The following is a 19,415-nucleotide window of genomic DNA, read 5'->3' as shown; positions in this document are numbered from 1 at the left end:
CTTAATTATGTAATGTTTATGTAATGTACAAAAATATAATGGCATATTTACTTCCAGCATCAGTTTACTACAGTGGATTACTTCCTGGCTGCCGTGATAGCACAGACACTGAATTTTCTTCCATTAAGATAGTGATCTAGGCCAGGGAATGGACCAAGAGTTTCTGTGGACTGCCTAGAAAGGTAGAAGTCAATGGAATTCTAACACTAGGAATGGTGCTGGCAGATACATGGCTTAACATTACTCTGGTCTTCCCTAAGACAGTCTGGAGGCAATGACAGCTATAGGAAAATGCATGACTGTTTTACAAAATGACAAAAAGTAGATGCACAGAGGTTGAAATTTACTACTTCTATCATACAGAAGTGTTTACCATATATGGCTAACAATGCCAAGCTTGACAGTCCAGGTCTGGTCTGGCCTATGCTATTAATATTTTTTATACAGAGCAACAGGCCCGGCCTTTGGTCAACTGATTTCCTAGGCAAAAGGTCTCCATGGTGCCTCCCTCCAACACCACCCTGTGCCCTCATCTTGGTCTACCTACACCATCCAGATTACTGGAAAAGTGCCCCTGCTAGATCGGCGTCCTAGGCGGCTGCCTAGTTGGCCTATGCCTAATGCCAGCTATGCATAGCAATAAAAAATGCACTCAAGATACCTAGAAGATAACCACTTCTAGCATGCTTATGTCTCTGTGGAATTTAACTCTTTTCTAATTTTACTTGAGCGTTTTGTGTTTTCAACCCCTCCCCCTTGTAAAATGTTCCTAAAATAAATATTATGAAGAAATAAATGATATAGCAGTGTTTGTCTGTATTAATTACACAATAAAATTGAATGTGCTTTGGAGTGGTACCATTTGAACAAGCTTTATGCTTGCTTGTGATATTTTGGTGAACTGTCATTTAGATGGAAGCTTAGAACACTTCTGTTTTAGTTAGCCACACTATATTACAGAAGGAAGCTGACAGGAAATATAAAAGACCCTGTGGAAAGATTACCTTTTGGATTAAGTTAGTTCAATGTAAGATAAGTAATATTTTTGCTATCAAATGTTTTCGGGTCATGAATGAACTGAATTATGGTTTTATTTGCTTGAAGTCTCTTTGTGCAACAGTCTCTGATACCATTTAAAACTCCGACAGATCAAACTAAATTATTTTTTTTTATTATTACTCATATTCTTCTGTTTCCTGACCTGCTCTATTTAATAACTATTTACAGCCCTGACAAAGATTACTAATGTAGCCTGTGCTGTGTGTGATCACGTTCACAGAGAGAGAGAAAACTGTTAACAGAAAATGCCTTCAAGTGCCATGACAAAGGACGCCTCATAAATTAAAATATTTTTAAATGCCTTTGAAAAGGGCATCCTTGAATCTTACTGTGTCTTTGCCTCTCTCGATAAATTGTACCTTCACAGCTTAGAGTGCTCTCAGTGCTATTGTAAAGCTTGAATTCATAACACAGCATCTTCTGCAGTTTGACAAATATTGCCCTTATTACTTGTAGTATTTTAACTATCTTAATAAAAATGTGCCCTCGCTGAAAGTTGTATTATCTTTCTGACTCTCTCACTGTCATGCTCAGACTGTCTGAGAAAGTTACAGGATGTTAACTGCTTTTATAGGATGTATAATAATAATTTTGAATATTTTATTATTTGGATAGTAGCATTGTTGCCTCACAGCAAGAGGTTCTCCTGTTTGATTCTCAGCTGGAGTGCGGGGAGTGCCTTCTGTGTGGAGTCTGCATGTACTCCCCATGGTTGGTTGGGCATTCGAAAGACATGCATAAATGGGCGTGCCTTCGTTGAAGGTTGAACGTCGAGCTGGCACCTCGGTGTTCGTGAAAATCTACTGCCAATCATTAGCGGACCGGAGTTCCACTGTGGCGACCCCTAACCGGGAAAAGCAGAAAAGACAACAACAATAGTGCACCCCAATGATACAATAATCTGTCCCATCATAAGATCTTTACTTTATATTGTTAATTACTTGATAGATAAATCGCACCAAAGCACTGACAGACTTTTTTCTGTGGTGAGTAAACCTGTCTTACTGACTGTTTATTTAAACAAATGTTTTCTGCAGTGATTAAACCTGCTTATTGACTGTTTATTTAAACAAATGTTTCTATTTATGCAAAGTGTTCACTATCAGATTTATATAGCAGGTGCATCCATGCATTGTGTTTTAGCCAGGTATCAATCACTTCTTATACCTATGTTATTATATAAAGCTCCCACAAAGGCTAAAACTATCTGACTGATCAGGACTAAAGAGAAGGACGCCCTTCGTCAGGATGGTGATAATCTCCAAGAGTACAGAACTGATTATTTTTACTAGTGGTGGCATGAGCAAAGGTCAGTCATCTATTTAGGCATTACATAGGCAACACCACCTATGCATTCTCCTGTGTATTTCCTTGACTGTAACAAAAGACGAATAGTCACTCTGACAGCAGAGTGCAGAAGGATATGCCTGTGAGCTTTAACCTATGAAAACCTGGCTTTGAATCTCTCAGGCTTTTCTTGTAAATTTGTTTGCACTGAGCAAGTCCATTAAACAACCGGAGCTCTTACGTCATCTCTGAACACAGACATATAAGCTTAAATGAGTCTTTGTCAGTAAAACAGACAGTCTAACAAATTACTACATGAATAAATACATAACAAAAGTATGTTTCTGTGCTAAACGTGGTAATTCAGTTTAAATAAGAGCTGTGTTCTGTTCCTTACAGGACTGCTCAAAAGCATGCCATTAGTGAGACTCTTTTGTTTGACAGTGGGACAGTGGCATCACCTTTGTAGGAAATTGAAGTGTCTCTCCAGTTACTCTTTGATGCATCTTCAGCCTTGAAACAAATAGATTCATAGATTGTTACTAGGCTAATGACCCAGGGGGCCTTTCTAGGTCTAGCCAAGTTTTCCCAAAAGAATAATGATGTCCTGTATCCAAACAGGACATTGAGTGCCAGGCATTTATAAGCTACCTTGGTCCATAAGGGACACAGGTGCCAAGCCTGATGTAAATGTCCTATTCTCCATGCAATGGTCTAGGCTGAACTTAAATTGGGTTATAGACAAACTCGGCCTCACATGGATGTGAAGCCTGTTTCATAGGAAAGACAGTCTGTGGAATACATATCTGTCTCTCCAGTATGTTCTGTTTAAGTCACAGACAAAATTCAGGTCCCTAGACCTTGTATTTCTGGTAGTGTTTGACTTACAAATATGCAGAAGATTTACAGATGTGGTGTGTTAAATGTTCCCATAAGGCAGTGTATGATGCTTCCACTGTTACTTATATCCATAGTGTTTGGCCTACGTGTTTGCCTTTTCATATTTGTGAGGTATGTAACTTTTAACTCCACTGTGACAAGTCCAATTTAAATTAATTAATGTTTATATAAAAAAGTTTACTTTTCCATAAAAGATGCAGAAAGTCATTTTCAGCAACGCAATTATCAGCACACATTTATGACTAAAATCAGTTAATAGGCTTTATCCTGTAGTTCATTTTTTTTGCATCCCTTAATCTTAATTTGAATAGTATATTACTATCAGCGAGTAACTTCTGATTTCCCATACTATTTCTAAAGATAGTAGTTTTGCTTCATGAGTCATGAACACAATTCTATCAATACATACATATTTGTCAGTGATGTTTACAGTACTACAATTAGAATGTGTCAAACAACATCAGTGGTGCTATATCTGAAAGATTCCGCATCTTGATTAATAATGCAGTAGTTAATGAGGCCATGATGCCTATGGTTAACAGAAAGGAATGCATCTCCTATGACAGATATGAACCATCACTGACTTTTCATATGTATCACATCTACTGTTACATGGTAGATAATCTAGCTAGAAAAAAAAAATGAATACTGTGACTCAAAAAGCTAATATCAAAACACAATTGTAGATGCTTAGGGTTTTTTGTTTGCTCAGTAGCAGATACTAAAGGCAGTTTCCAAGTTCAGCACACAGGTCACACCTGGAATATTGAAACAAAAATGCTTATCTGACTAAAATATGTCATGTATTCACCATACTTGGAAAAAGGTACATTTGCAAGACATAACGTAAAATGCATCACGGATAAATACTTACAATCATCTGGAATTTTGAGACTCAATACCATGATTCCCAAAACACCAAAAAAGTAGGTGTGATTCTACTAAAACAATGATGAAATGTGAAATTCACTGTTAGATGTGAAAAGTATTTTTTCAGGATCCCCCCATAATCTCCAGTGTGGGAATTAAACATCCACATGACTCCTGATCATGTGATTGTTATACCTCAAAGAAAAAGGACTTCTCTGAGATATAGCAAATTTGGACTTAATACACATGACCCTGTCATTGTACATTATTTGTTAAAGGAGCACATGTATGGTACACTAACATATTAAGGAAAAAAAACTGGCCCATAACTTACATTATACATTGACAGCTCTAGTTACTGACATTTTTAAGGGTAAAATGTAACTAAAATATTTTTTTATGTTTGCTTAGTACAGAGTGGTCTGTCTCATGTAGCTTATATAGTGTGTGCACGTGTGCGTTTGTGTGTGTCTGTGCACATGCACACATACGTATATATGTATCACTCTCTCCTTTCTCTCTCTTTCTCTCTCTCTCTCTCTCTCTATAGATATATACATATAGATATACATATAGATATAGATATATATGTAGAGCACCGATATTATGTTATTTATTAAGACAGGGCCTCATTATGATCATTACACTTTTCACTATTAATAAAAGATAAGTTTGTAATTTGCCTTCAGTCCAGGCTTACAGAATAACACAAAGGCATTTTAGTCCATCATATATGGCCTGTCTCCATGACACAGAGGCCTTACTGCAACCCAGATGACCAGGGTTCCATTAGTGGCTTTGGCACTACAGGACATAGTCTGTGGAAGCAAGGAGTGGAGTAGAGAAGTGAAAGGGCATGGCCTGCTTGCCCCACCCTTGTTGGGGGTGTAGCAGATATTCAGGGAGCACACAGTGAAGTACGATTTCTCCACTGGAGAATGGGGGGGGGGGGTTAAACTAGTTTTTGTGCATGTGCAGAAAACTCTTTGTCATAAAGTCACTAGTGGAAGTGAGGAATGACCCATACAGACAGCCCTTTACACATCTCTCTCTGTCTCTCTGGTTCCACAAGGTGGGCATTTGCAGGCATAACAGGACTATGAAGAAAACCCTGAAACACCCCTAAAGGCTGGCTAAATTACATCCTCACCAGGTTGATCTTTGCCTGCAGATGGGGAATGAAATTACCTATTTATTGACAGGGATGTTGCTGATGATCAATAGGCAATAGGGGTAAAGAATGCCAAAAAAAAATAAAAGTCCAGGGTACCTAATCTGCTTTCACAGAGGAAACCTTATACTATGCAATAAAATTGTATTCTCCTGGTAAAAAGCACAAAGCTACTTTACTATTGTGAATACGGGCCTTTAATACTCACAACAATTTTAACTGCTTTTCCAAATCAGAAAAAACATGTAAAGTATGTCTGCTGTATTTCTATGACAAGAAACATTGCTTGCTATCTGACACATTTATTCTTATCCTGCTTTTGGAAGGAAATGTCTCTCAAAGACCAGTGAAAAGAAGCACATTTACTTATTAATGAAGCAATACATTTTGCTGTCATTTCTTGTATACACATTCTGTTTATGCAAGATTAATAATATTAAACAAGCAGTGAAAGATTATGAAAGCCCAACGTAGTCCAGAAATCTGCTATTATATATAAATAAAGGAGATGTAATTAATCTTTGGGGAAATGGAGTTTCATCATTTCATTGTTTTGCTTTACTTAAGCAGGATATGCTTTGTGGTTTTATAGTGCAATTTGCTTTTTCGTTTACTGACAAGTGGTGAGAGAACACTGGATCACATCTTGAAGGGAATGCTTAATTTTTGTATTCCATTTGGGAATTCAGTGCTTGACAGCTGTTGTCTGGTTTGAAAATAACAGTTAAAACATAATGGAAATAGCCAGTAAAATAATAATTGCAGAATAATCAGTCTGGTTGCAGAGAATGTGTTTGTGTTATTACTCAGATTCCTGCTGAGTGCAGGACAGCTTTACCAGAAGGAGTGCTGCTTGGGAATGAATAATCCAGCTGTTTATGGTATAGTGGGGTACTGTGTGTGGCAACACAGAGTTCTTTTAATGATAAAACATTTCAAAGTGATGCAAAGCATGTTCATAATACAAAGCAGTGCCACTATCATAAACAAGTTTGAAAGCTTATTCCAAATGATCTGACTAGATCAAGTAGTATTTTGTGGATGTCAGGAAATATGACTGTCCCTTTGTTTGTTTACTTATTTATTGCAATTTGTAGATGTTCTAATACACAGATGACTCTGAGTAGAATAATCTGTTTATATGTTGTAGGTAGCATTTTACCATGGGATGAACAAACTGCATTGCTTTTCATTCATTCGTTCCTTAGCATTGCTTGTATCAACCTGAACTAGAATCATCTCAGAAGGCTCATAATTAGACTACAGTGTCATCCAATAAACAACACCTTAGAAGTGTATCTCTCCACTAATGTAACACTGTGCAGCATGCTTTGCAAATTGAATTTTAAAATTTGGTTCATATTTTCTCTTACAGGAGTCGCATGGCAGAGTGTGAAGAAAACAGAAAGAAAAAGACCACAAATAAATGCTTCTACTTTGCACATTTCCCTAATTAACTGCATAAGCTGCAGGCTTTATTTTGTTTGACTCCAGTTCGTACACAGTATTATTATTATTATCATTATAACATTTGTTTGCCAGGATAGTCTGAGTGGACAAGTGTCCATTTTCAGCAGAGTCCTGGGGAGAAAAACTCCATACATTTACAGAGAGAAAAAAATGTATAAAAGACACATTACAGAGTAGTAGCATACAGATTGTAGACTTTACAGCCATTAGTATACAATAAGAGGATATTCCCCCTTTTGGTTGAAAATACAAGTGCACAAAATATACAATGAAAGCAGATAAGAACCTGGTAGAACATTGCAAGATATTTCACAACTGAATAAGAGTATATAAATGTTTAAGTTTCCCATATATACATTTAAGCAAATATACATGTAAGAGCATATACACGTATACACACACACACACACACACACACACACACACACACACTATATATATATATATATATATATATATATATATATATATATATATATATATGTATGTATACATATATACACATGCACATACATACACACACACACACACACACACACACACACACACACACACACACACACACACACACACACACACACACACACACACACACACACACACACACACACACACACACACACACACACACACACGTACATACAATCATATATAGGCTATTGCTTACACATGGATAGGAATAGCTAGATGGTGGTGTTTGTGTTGTCCAGGACTGATTGGGTGAGTGGACGAGGCTTCATGGGGTCAATTACAGTTACATAGATGGTTGGTGAAGAGGTATGTTTTAACTAGACTTTTGAAGGAGGGTGTGGAGTTTTGTAGTCTGAGGTCAGGGTGAAGGTTGTTCCATATTTTTGCTATTTCATGGGAAAATAGTGATTCCCCGGAGTTGTTTTGCATGTGATGGTTTCAATTATGGCTTTGTTGGAGGACCAAAGTTGTGTATTTGAATTGTAGACATTCAGCATGCCATCAGGTCAGGGGTTTTCTCGAGATAGTACAGAATTAGATGAGCTAGGCTGAGATGATGGTACCTTAATAGGTTTGGAAATTCAAGGCTGTGCAAGGCTTGTAAGCAAAGGCAGAGGTAGGATCATGATTTGGCATCATTAGTGAATCTAGCAATTTTGTTTTAACAGATGGAAAGTTTATTAAGGTCAGTTTTGTAAAGATTAGTTAGAATTGGGGATGGATAAAGTAGAGTAGATAGGAGGTGGGGCCTGGCTATTGCAATTCGGGATTCGGTGGTTAGATAACTTTTACAGCGATAGAGGGAAGCTAGCTTTTTGTGGACTTTAGTGATGGTTGCTGATATGTGTTTTGTGAATTTGAGTTGCTGGTCAATGATAACTCCTAGGAGATTAGCCTCAGTGACAGGGGTGACTTAGGTTTTGGTAGCGGAGAGTACAGACAAGGTAAGGTTGCTCATCGTAGTAGAGTGGAAAAGCATTAGTTGTGTTTTCTTGAACTTTAGTATGAGTTGTGAGTTGTTAAGCCAGTTCTCTATTTCAGGGAAGGCTTCTTGGGCTTTTTCTAGAAGTTGGATGTTGGGTGCAGAGCATATGAGAGTTGTGTTGTCAGCGTATTGGATTATGTTGGCTTTAGTCGTAGCTGAGTGAAATTGGTTTGTGAAGATATTAAAAAGAAGTGGTCCTAGGATTGATCCTTGCGGCATGCCTAAGGAGGTCAGGAGTGGGAGGATAGGGTTATGCCACTTAACGGGTTGTTGCTGGTTATCTAAATAGCTTCTAAACCAGAGGAGGGTGGGGTTGTTAATATTAATGTCTTTTAATCTTTGATTCCTTGACTCATTTCATAAAGATTCATCATTCACACTTCATATATTTTTTTAGAAAAAATATCTATATACATATTTGTCTCACATTTCCATTGAAGTGCAATCTGGCCATGGTTAGATAGCAGAGCTACTTTGGTATTAAGATTCATAAACCTCCACAGACCACTCCAAACATAGACACTGTCTGATGTGATCTGTGCTTGAGACTTCCAAAATTATAAATAAAGGGGTCTCCAAAAGCAACCACAGAAACAGTAAGTGAGAAAGAGAGCATCAAACCAACCATGGTAACTGTTTAAAACAGAAGTTATGTACTCACCATAACATTCCATGTGTTTTCCATCTCACCTTCATTCTTAACTGGTAGGTTCGGAACTGATCCTCGGTTCTGACTCAGCCATTTTCAAAAGCTCAATGTCGTCCACTGGCTCCTGGCTGTATCCCTATCACATCATGCCCTAAGAAAGCTCCCCAGAACTTGTTTCTGATTAAATAATATATAACAGTAAAATCCACATTTAACAACAGAGAAGAAGGTTGGAGAACATATTTTAACCTGCTGCTTGAGGATTTCGAGAATGTTTCCGAATGAGATGTCATCTGGGGGAGACCGCAGGGACCCTTCCCCTCATCACAATAATTGTCTTTGGTGATAGATTCCTTCAGTGAATCAAGGTGCTTCCTCTTGCACCATTTCATTTGTGGTGGCTGCCCTGTGGGATCTTCTGAGGAGGACTCCGGAGAAGGGGTTCCCTTCAAAGAGAGTTCTTTTGACTCCCGTGCCCGGGGTCCCAAAATTGAAGGTTGGGAGAGGTGCGTGCTAGGGAAGGGTTCTGATACTGATGTCATTGGTGCTGACTGCAAGTCCACTACCTGTACAGCAGACCAACCTGAGGAGGGATGGGATTCCAGAACCAGGAGGGACAATCTTGGAACCGGGGTCACACCTCGCCATGAGGAGCCCACCTCCAGGAGGAGCACTGAGAGAACGGGAAGCCATCGGAGCCATGGATATAGATGGTGCCAGTGAGAAAATAAGCACCAGGCTAGGTACTAAGGTATGGATGGTCCAAGCACTGTTTCAGGAGAGCATTGGTTCCATCTCAGCCAATGCAGCAAGGGTGGATGGTGCCAACAGGGAAAACACTGCTGTCGGAACCAAGACAGTATGCACCAAAGTGGAAGTATCTGGTCTTTGTCAGGTATTCAAGTTTTGGAGCCAATGGAGCCAAAGAAACTGTCAGTACCATGGCTGGGCATGGTGCCAAAGCAGGTACAGTCATCGGAGCCAATGTCAAGTCCAAGGACGACACCGAAGTCAATGGTGCTGAGGTCGGAACCGAAATAGGGGTGAATATTATGGACAGCACCGAGGGAGAAGACACAGAACCTGATGCCAAAGAGGTGTGCACAGAGGGTGGTGGCAAAGCACGGAGCCAACTTGGAGACGCAGGAACAGAGTGACTCCATTTGTCCTTATGTTTTTTGGTCTTTGGAGGGGATGAGACCTCCGACCCTGATAGAGCCTCTGAAAAAGGTGTCTTGAGTAAACCTCTTAAGATAAGTTTATTTTTACATTCTGCTAATGTACAATTACTAAAACTAGCACAAATGTCACAGTCAGCTCTAATATGATCAACGCCCAAACAGTAGACACAACGAGCATGTGTATCCAAGTTAGGCATCTTCCGTCCACACTTGTCACACTGAACTTAGCTATGTTTGATGTAATAAGGCAAGAAAGCTATCCTATAGAAAAAAAATAAGGGAGAAAATACCAGAGAAGGTATTTAAAAATACCACAAGTGGTAGGGAAGGGCCTGTCAAAGGCAGAAGAGAGGGACAGTACCAAAAATGATAAAATGAAATTACAAAGGAAAAGGGTAGGGAATAGAACTAGGTTATAGGCGACAATAAGAAAAGGCTAACTTGACTAAAAAGTAAACAATTTTGAAGAAAAACTGTCTTAAAAATAGCAATTTTCTACTTAGCTTTGAGAGAGATGGCTAGCACATCTGACTAGGAATGCGACAAATGAGATCTGGAGTAACTAGGAGAGGGGCATTATGGGTAGGTCTTAGTTGAGAGTTTTTGGCTGGAACAAGCTTGGAAACAGCCATATCAGTTCCGAGGACAGAACCGAGGTCCTATTTGTAATGAATGAACAGAGATTTACAACATCAGATCATATTTTCCAAACTTGACCACTCTGTCCTCCATGAGCCAAAGGCTGTGGGAAGGAGGGTAGGATGTAAGAATGAAGGTGAGATGGGCAACATACATAGAATGTTATGGTGAGTACATAACTTCTTTATGTGATGTTGTCCTATCTCGCCTTCATTCTTAACTGGTGGGACAGCGTCCCTAGCACCAACTTTCTTGGGTGGCTCACAGGAGAATATTCTCCAGAACAGTAGACCCAAAAGAAGCCCTGTTCCTGGAGGCCAAAACCACTTTTCTGTGAGTGATAAAGGTATGAGGCCTTGCTGAAGTTGCAGCAGCACAAATGGTGTCAATTGGTAGTCTAGCCAGAAAGGCGGATAAAGTTGCTATGGCTCTCATAGAATGACTTTTACATTTAAAGGGTAGATCTTTGCTGTGAGATTTGTATATAAAGGTAATGCAATCTGATAGCCATTTTAAAAGCATGACCTTAGATACAGGAGCACCTTTTTTCAATTCTGAAAAGGAAACAAATAATTGATCAGATTTTCTGAAGTACTTTGTCCTGTGGAAGTAGAAGCATAATTGTCTATGTACATCCAGTTGATTTAGCGCATATTCTGCATTGTTGACATAGTTAGGAAAAACACAGGTAGTTCTATGGACTGTTTTAAATTAGACCCTGAGCATACTTTTGATAGGAAGGATGGGTTTGTTTGAAGCGAGACTCTGCCTTTGTGGGAAAGTATGTAGGGGGGCTGTGTAGATAAAGCTTGCAACTCTGAAACTCTTCGAGCAGAAGTGATGGCAGTCAAGAGCATTGTTTCCCATGTCAAGAACTTTAGATTACAGGATGATGCAGGTTCAATCAAACAGGATAGAACAAAGTTTTGGTCCCATGGTGGTAAAGCAGTCTTAATGGGTAGTCTTAATAAAACAGTGCCCTTTAGAAAAGCTTTGCATAGTTTGTGAGACATCAGACTTGGGCCCAAATAACTTACATGAAAATTAGATATTGCTGCCAACTGAACTCGATGGTAGCTGCAGCTGCACCTTCATTAAACAGCTTTGTCAAAAATTAAAGCATGGAACCTATGGGGGGAAAAGGGATCAATGTGGTTACTTAATACCCAAGAAGAAAATATTTTGCATTTACTCATGTATAATCTCCTCATTAAAGCCTTATGGGATGAGAGCAAGATATGCCTCACAGATGAAGAAAGGTTAGGGAGCCTGGATATATTTGGAGAAGGAGCAGGCAAGCTGTCAATTTGAGGGTTTGAAGAGAGAGATGGAGCATCCCTGATGCATGAGTCAGAAGGTCCAGAACTGGGTCCAGGACCCACATCTCCTCATGGAGATGAGGCCAAAGGATGAGGAACCAGTCTGATGAGGTCAGCATGGGGTGACGAGAATCAAATTGCTTCCCAATTAGCTGGCTTTCTGAAGAACCTTGAGTATGAAGAGAAAGGGAGGGAAGTCCTAGCAGAGACCTGAGGGACAATCGTCGACAAGTGCATCTCTTGGTGACTCCCCCAGAGGGAGGATTAGGACAAAATAGCTGCTGCATTTGGCATTCATGGACACGGCAAAAAGATCTTAGCAAGGCTGGCCCCATTTGTGGAAAATCATCTACACTACTTCTAATTTCAGGGACCACTCATGTGGCATCAGAATTTTTCTGCTGAGTTTGTCTGCTGTCATGCTAGATTTCCCTGGGATGTGCATTGTTATCAAAAAGCATTGGGAGGAGCTTGCCCATTGCCATACTCTCAGGGCCTCTCGACAAAGGAGGCAGGGCCTGATTCCTCCTTGTTTGTTTATATACCAAACAACTGACATGTTGTCCGACTACATTGCAATAGTTCCCAGTGGAAGTGAGTCCTGAAGTGCCTGCAATGCCCAAAACACCACTCTCATCTCTAGGATATTGATGTGCAATTGGGCCTTATGATCCTGTCAAGTTTCTTGGACTGTCCTTTCCAGATAATGCCCCTCGCACCCTATCTGGGAAGCATTCGTGGTCACTGTGGCTAAAAGTTGTGGAAGAACAAAAGGTCGACCTAATGTCACATGAGTGGAGTGAAGCCACCAGCAAAGGTATTTCTTGCAGGATTGCATTATCAAAATTTGGTGAGACATGGGTAGTTCCTGTAATGACCACTGAGTGAACAACAGCCATTGCAAAATTCTCATGTGCAGGCGTGCCAAGGGAACTAAGCTTATTGCTACTGCCATGGTTCCCAATTCTTTCAGGACTTTTCTTGCCTGTACTCTTTTCCTGGAAAGAAGGTGCAAAACCTGATGTCATAGTACTTGAACACTTTCTAGGGGAAGTTGTGCCATCATTTTTGTTGTATCTACATCTGTTCCTATAAAAATGATATGCTGTGATGGCAAAAAGGCAGACTTTTCGTAATTCTTTGTGATTCCTAGGTGAGAGCAGAGCTGTAATGTGGTGTCTCTTGTTTTTATCAGTAGATGGTCAGTGATGGAGGTTAGGAGCTAGTCATCTAAATACAGAAACATTCGGAATCCTAGACATCTTAAATGAGCCATGACAATTGCCATACACTTGGTGAACACTCTGGTGGCTTTAATGAGACTAAATGGCAGAGCTCAAAACTGTTAGTGGCTTGCTCCCAGATGAAAGCGCAGATGACTCCTGGATGGCCTGTCAGTTTTTATATGGTAGTACTCATCATGGAGGTCTATAGAGCACATCCAATCGTTTTCTCCAAGAAAGGGGGGTATTGATTGCAGTGTTTACATCCGGAACTTCATTTTCCTTACTGATTTGTTTAATCTGCTAAGATCCAGAATGGGTCTCCAGTCCCCTGTTTTCTTTGGAACTAAAAAGAATCTTGAGTAAATTCTGGATCCTCTTTGGTCTGCGGGGACTGTTTGTATGACTTTTTTTTCTAGCAACTTTTGAATTTCTTGAGTTGCTTGCTCCCTTTGACTGGGGTGGAATGTCTGGGATGTTCTTTATGTTTGGGACAGGGACAGAAAAGGGTACAGAGCACCCACTTGTCTTTTGTTATTTCTAGCCAGGCTTCTGGGTACAAAGATAATTAACTCCCAACTGCCTCCAGAGATGGACAGGTGGGCCTCCCTTCAAGAGGGCTGAAAGGGCATACCACAGACTGAATCTCCATCACCCTGATTTTGTGGACCCCCTCTACCACGTGGACAGTGTTTCCCATTACTGCTTACTCCAGTCCCTGGAGAAAGAATCATCACTGGGATTTTTAGAACCACATCTTTCCTCCCTTTTCACCTTTTGGGGAAGGCCTAGGAGGTAGAGAAAATGGACTCCTATGGCAGGGAGAGTTTTTTTTCCTTCTTGCTCACACCTGGTGAGTGTGTCCTTAACTTTTGGCCTGAAGAGGGATGAATATTTGAAGGGGGCATTAACAAAGGTAGACTTAAAAGGCTCCACAAAGTCACAAAAGTGTATCCAGGAATATCTCCTCAGGGAAATTCCTGAACCCACTGCCCTGCTCACTCCATCTGCTGCATAGGAAATAAGCCTCATGGAGGAATTAACCACAGAATTTAAGATGGAGAGCTGAGAGGAAACCTTGCACACCCCTCTGCAACTACTGAACCTTGCAGAGTATCTCCTAGCTCTTTTAGATCTCTTTGCAACTTAGTAAAATGAGGCAGATAATTCAGCTAAGTGGAACTGTCACTGAAGAGAAGATGTGCTTCCCTTATCTATCCATCGTACGAGATTCCTTGTTTGGTGGATGGACAGACGAGGATGTCTCTGAAAGTTCTTTTTTTGTGGATGTCGCCACCACCATAGCATCTATTGGGACACCCTTAGTAAGAAAATCTGTCTCTGCAGGAGCAGTAATAAACTTGTTTGGCCTCTGAGGAACAGATTCCACTGAGTCTGGAGACTCCCACACCTTTTGGTTATTTACTTGCATGAGCTCGTCGAAAGGCGGAGACACCCAAGTGGCAGAAGGGAGAGACACAAAAGCCTTCAGATATACAGACTAATCCTCAGAGAGGTTAAAGGGCTTCCAGCCTCCTCTCTGCTTAAGGATTTCCAAGATGTCTGCAAAGGAGACATCTTCAGTGGGTGACCGTGGGGACCCTTCTGACGCTTAGAGGTCTGTATCAGAAGTGACATACTCCTGTGGGGAGTCTAAATGCCTCCTCTTGCAAATTCTCTTACAAGGAACCTCTTCAGAAGGGTATTCTAGAGAGGTTTTGGAAGAGAGGGATTCACTCGATGGGATATCCTGAAGCATAGAGTCTCTGCATCTGTAGAAGGTGTGGTGCCGAGACAGACACGGGTGCTTTTGGGGGAGGAATGCCAGGATCTAAGAATGAAGCTGTCTGTGGAGACAGTACTTTTCTTATCATCTCAAAAGCCCCATTCCCCTGATCTGATGAAACCTCCAGCACTGAAGAGCCAGAAGGTATCTCCAGAACCAAAGGGTTTGGCTCTGAGGCTGATGTTGGAGCCGAGATCACCCACATTGAAGCCCCAAGAGGCAAGGTCAGATCCGACAACTGTCCAATCCGACTCTCCTCCCCAGACCCGACCAGAGAGCATTAGCTCCTACAGTCCTTATGTTCAGAAGGAACCGAGGTGGTCAGAACCAATATCGGGCCTGAAGAACCCAGAGTAGGTCTTGGTACTGACGGTTCCACTACAATAGGTTCCAAGAATTCTGGCTCCTGAGGTCCGAGGTTGGCTCAAAGGAGGAATCAATGTCAAAGGGAAGGTCTTGGTCAGTTCAAAATCCCTCTGGGTTGGAGCCGATAGCAGCTTGGCCAGCGCCAGTGTCCTTAAGAGTCTGCACACCACCCATTCCATATCATCATCAGAAAGACTCTTGGAGGACAGAGAAGAGGGGGCAGGAGATCAAACCAGTTGTAGAAGAGGAGACCTTGAAGTAGGAGAGACTGGTACCAATTTTGGAGCCCAGCTCTGTAATTCCAATTCAATGGGCACCAATGCTGAAGGAGCCGATGATGAAGATTTTTCATGCCCAACAATCTTCGGGTCCAAAGAAGTAACTTTAGTCAGCTTTTTTGCTGGCTCTGAATTTCTAGAAAAAGGAGATGACCTTTTTCCATATTTGTCAGACTTGGATGAAGGAGACTAGGTCAATTTAGAAGTGCCCTAACCTTCTTCTAATGCATCAGTGAAGGGGGACTTTAATCAGTCCCTTATTATAAGCTTGTTCTCCCTTTCTAGCAGCACTCTTGAACTAAAAGAGTGGCAAATAGAACAGGAATCTTCCAGAGGCACAGCTTCTAATCAGTATACACAAATAGTGTGTCCATCCATGAAGGACATTTTTTGGTTGCATTTCACACACTTCTTAAACCCAGAGGGTTTGCTTTCTTTATGTTCCTTAGACAAAATCTGTTTATTAAAGTCAATGACAATAACAGCAAGTATAAGAAAGTATCACTATACTATAAATATATATATATATATATATATATATATATATATATATATATATATATATATATATGTATGGATCTTCAGTGAGAACCCGAACACGCTTTAACGAAAGAGCTTTTATCGAAAAAGCGCTTTCATTAAAGCTTGTGACAAAATAAAAAAAAAACACTATACCCCCCCTACTTTAATATTCTCCCTCCGAGACCACACTACAGTGGGAAAAAGGGAAATTTACCTTACCCGCACTGTAGTACAGCCTCAGCAACAGTCATACTTATGCAAAAGTGCTTCTTCGGTGAAAAGCACTTTCGCATAAGTATGCCCGGCCATTTGGATTTCAGTCATTTGCTCAGTCGAGCAAACATCCTAGATCCATATATATCTATATATATATATAAATATATATATATATATATATATATATATATATATATATATATATATATATATGAAATATGTATATCTATATATATATATATATATATATATATATATATATATATATATATATATATATATATATATACACATACATACACGTAGATATATACTATATATATTTATATACACATGCATATATATATATATATATGTGTGTGTGTGTGTGTGTGTGTGTGTGTGTGTGTGTACATAATATATATATATATATATATATATATATATATATATATATATATATATATATATATATATATATATATATATATATATATATATATATATATATATATATATATATAAACAATTTTATATATATATATATATATATATATATATATATATATATATATATATATATATTGTTTTTTTTTTACACAACAACTAGAAGAAATATATAACAATCACAATAGAAGAAGAGAAAGGGGTGGCAGTTCTCTAATTTTAAATGAACCTGCCCTGCTCAAAAGGGAGGTGAGATGGAGAAATATAGCCCTCTAACTTAAATGAGCTGCTGTTTTAGTTAGAAAGAAGCAACAGGAACTACAGTTTTCCTCAGTAACACTCTCTAATTTTATGCTAAAAATTTAAGCCAGGATAGGGAGTGACACAGGCCTGATGAAGAAAAAAAAAATGACGACCAGAAGCAGAACAGAAGAGTGAACTCAAACTGAGAGAAAACTACTTAAACACTAATTGCTAACTAAATAACAGCCAAAGGGGGCAGGGCTTAGATGTCCTACTGAGAGCAGTGAATTTTGAGACCTCCATAAACTAGTATAATAATATAGCAAAATTTTATTATTTTCAAGTTGAAAACATCAGAAATCTCTAGATAAACTACTAAGCTACATAAATATCAATTTTGGTGGAGATATACAAAAATATTCCTGTCAGGTTCATAGGTTCATAGGTTCATACTAGGCTATCTGCCCTAGGGCTTTTATAAGCCTAGCCAGAGTATGTTTGGCTTTCACCACCCATTTTAAATTAATTTTGCTATGCCCTTTTTCGAGGTTAGTATACTGTACCTCTGCCTAACAGTGACCCAGAAGTGATACCCGGGGTAAACCTACGATCCCCCTTCCACTCATCAAGATTCCTCTTGAAGAGAGTCAATGAGGGACTCTGCCTAACCTGGACTGGGATTTTATTCCAGAGTGAAGGGAGTCTCTGGGTTATGAATCTGTCCCTCCAGCATGTCTTATTTATTTCAGTGCTGAGGCTCAAGTCTCTCGAGCGCGTAGCTCGATGGGATTTGGATTTTCTGAGGTGCAGCATGTCCATTAATTCCGGGTTGGACATGGCTTTATACGTCAGGCACAGATCACCTCTAAGCAGGCGGTATGCCACTGAGTAGCGCTGGAGTTTCTTTAACCAGGCAGCATATGGCATCTGTTTGAGCCCTTTGATCCTCTTGGTGAGGTACTTTTGGGGTCTTCCCAGTTGCTGCAGGTGTCTGGTAAGGTACATCCCAAAAGGGGCATTGTACTCAATTATGGGCCTGATGAGGGATGAGTAAAAAGGCACAATGACCTCCCCTGATCTAGATGTGAATCCCTTCATGATTATGTGGGCTATATAAAATGTTTTTCTAACCACTTTGGCCACGTGGTTGTCAAATGAGAGATTGCTATCAACTTGGGTCCCAGGTCCCTAATTACTTCCGTACTTCCATACTTAATGGATTACCACCTATGTGGTAATTTGTGGGCACTTTGTTTTTGCCAAAGGGGATGACTATACACTTTTTGGCGTTTAGCTTGAGGCCATGGCTCTGGCACCAGTTGTCTGTTTCTATGAGGCCCTTTTGGAGGATGCTTGTGTTGGCTGGAGAGTTGATTATAGCACCCAGTTTGCAGTCATCTGCAAACTTGGTCAGCCACAGTCCTTCTGTGTTGGCCTGTACCTCTGAGAAATATATACCGAACAGGAGAGGTCCCAGGACTGAGCCTTATGGGATGCCACTTGTAACTGGTTTGGAGTCTGACATGGCTCCAGGAATTCTAACCATGTGGGTTCTGTCCTTGAGGCAGTTTGCAACCCATCTAGTGACATAGGGTTTTATATTTAAGCTGGTGATCTTATCTATAATGCCCGAGTGGGGTATTGTATCGAAGGCTTTTGTGAGGTCCAGGTAGGCTGTGTGGACCACCTTCCCCTCATCAATGGCCTTGGTGACTGTCAAAGAAATCAACCAGGTTTAAGAGGCAGGATCTGCCCTTAACAAAGCCAAACTGGGTAGGATCCAGTGTCTGTAGGTCCCCAATATCTTTTTTATGAGGTCCATGATGATCCTTTCCATAGTTTTGCAGACCAAGCTAGTCAGGCTTATGGGGCGATAGTTTCCAGGATCCGTTGAGGCACCACCTTTGTGGCGAGGGACCACTGTTGCTGTACGCCACTCTTTGGGTACATATCCTATGGTAAGGCTGAGATTGCTGGGATAGATATTTGCCCTTTTGGTGGGGGGGGGGGAGTTTGTGCTGAACCTGTCAGCTAGGATGTTGGCAATGTCTGTGGGTTCGGTGTATTTTTTGCCATTTTGGTCTAATTCTGAGCATATCTGGGAATTCCCACCCAGGTTCCTAACATAACTAAAGAAAGCCTTGAGATTATCCTTAGTGTCCTGTGCAATTTTTTTCTCGAAGCTGGCCTTAGACGATTTTATGAGTGCCCATTTTTTGCTAACACTGATCAGAGATGCCTTCCCTTTTTGGGATCATGTAGTAGCTTCCTTCTTCTATTGTATAGTTTGTTTATGGCTGGGGTCTACCTGACAGGACGTCTGCCTTTGGAGGATTGGTTCTTGGTTTATTTGG

Source organism: Protopterus annectens, chromosome 5.part1 (genome assembly GCF_019279795.1).
Source record: "Protopterus annectens isolate FY-2018-M chromosome 5.part1, PAN1.0, whole genome shotgun sequence".
In the NCBI taxonomy this organism is placed as follows: domain Eukaryota; kingdom Metazoa; phylum Chordata; order Ceratodontiformes; family Protopteridae; genus Protopterus; species Protopterus annectens.
This window is presented reverse-complemented; position numbering follows the sequence as displayed.